General features: G+C 35.6%; 2 non-coding genes across 2 annotated transcripts; both read right to left on the reverse strand.

The window, feature by feature from the left end:
* Positions 1-807: 807 nt before the first annotated feature.
* Positions 808-881, reverse strand: TRNAW-CCA (transfer RNA tryptophan (anticodon CCA)). Its single transcript has one exon. It is a non-coding gene; the product is annotated as a tRNA-Trp (tRNA).
* A 165-nt stretch (positions 882-1046) lies between these two features.
* On the reverse strand, positions 1047-1120 carry TRNAP-UGG (transfer RNA proline (anticodon UGG)). The gene has a single exon. It is a non-coding gene; the product is annotated as a tRNA-Pro (tRNA).
* Positions 1121-1696: the final 576 nt, after the last annotated feature.

The following is a 1696-nucleotide window of genomic DNA, read 5'->3' on the forward strand; positions in this document are numbered from 1 at the left end:
AAGTTACACGACACAGTTCTTCTGACTATTACTTTACTCACGAGTTGCTCAATGAATCTGTTGATTTGAAATCCCGACATTGGTAGATGTCACAGATGATAAATCAATCTTTTTTTTTTTTTCTACCTCTGCTACTCTATCTTTGTCAGTGCCGTCTATAATGACTGATGAATCAAGAACTTTCAATTGGAACTGATTCTGTCAATTGGTATTTTTTCTGATCATCACATCTCGCAAAAATTGAAACTTAGGTAAGTGCTTTATAAACATATGTAAAAAAAAAAGAACGTATCTCATTTAGCTCCTTCATGCCCACTATAACTAGTTATTTCGGTTTTCTACTAGCTGCTTCAACTATAACCCCAGCTCTATTGATTGGTCTGAGCAAGATACGACTTATTTGAAATTAATTGAATGAATAATTCATCAAAATAAATAGTTCTGTGAGATTTCAGGTATTCGATAGTTCCTTCCCGCGTTAATTACCAATTCTTGATCATTGAGATTCATGGGTGATTCGGAGTAATATTTAGGGATAGATATTACCTCTATTTTTACCCTTTCCAACAAATTGAAATGATTGAAGTTTTTCTATTTGGAATCGTCTTAGGTCTAATTCCTATTACTTTGGCCGGATTATTCGTAACTGCATATTTACAATACAGACGCGGAGATCAGTTGGACCTTTGATTGAGTAACATCTCTTTTTTGATTGACCTCCTTCTTAAGCTGCAGGAGGTCAAATTCAGGTTGCAGTTCAAGTTAGTAAAGTTATTTTATTGTGATTCAACATTACAAAAACAGAATCACGCTCTGTAGGATTTGAACCTACGACATCGGGTTTTGGAGACCCACGTTCTACCGAACTGAACTAAGAGCGCTTTCTTATGACAGGAGATACAACTGTAAAGAAAGGGATTCTTTTTGTACCCCCAATACACCTTGCATGCATGTAGTATCATAAAATGCAAAATTATGTCCAGTCCAGTCCAATTTGAATCGATCTCAACTGATCCCTCGTTACTGCCCATAGGAGAAGTAATAGGTAGGGATGACAGGATTTGAACCCGTGACATTTTGTACCCAAAACAAACGCGCTACCAAGCTGCGCTACATCCCTTTCAATTGTTGTACAGTTTCATTGTAGGGAATCCTTGTCTTGTTTTCCACATCGTTATTTCCTAATATCTAGAGACAATTTCTCTTGCCATTTCTTCTTTTTGATTTCATATAATCAAAGAATTATATACATATGAAACCTAACGTATAAAAAAATGAATATTTATCGGTAATGCTCAGTAAGAAAGGGTCATCTTTTTCTGTTTTAGGGACAAGTAGATCTAATCCACCGGATTATTGTACATATTCATTTTCATTTTAGTTCGGGATTAGGGATTTCGTGTACAAATACAAGTGATCTTTAGCTACAGATACATCTGATCATATATGTATTCCAATAAAGAAGGAGGATTTTCAATGCGAGATATAAAAACATATCTCTCCGTGGCACCTGTGCTAACTACGCTATGGTTCGGGTCTTTAGCAGGTCTATTGATAGAGATCAATCGTTTATTCCCAGATGCGTTGACATTCCCCTTTTTTTCATTCTAGTTATTGACATGGGAAGGGGTGAAGAAGATTAGAGATACAACAAATTCTCTGTGACTAATCCACCCTTTTGAATTTTTTTTTTAAG

This window comes from Tasmannia lanceolata, unplaced genomic scaffold (genome assembly GCF_043159265.1).
Source record: "Tasmannia lanceolata isolate RefF3 unplaced genomic scaffold, GAP_Taslan_0.1 ptg000786l, whole genome shotgun sequence".
Taxonomy (NCBI): Eukaryota; Viridiplantae; Streptophyta; class Magnoliopsida; order Canellales; family Winteraceae; genus Tasmannia; species Tasmannia lanceolata.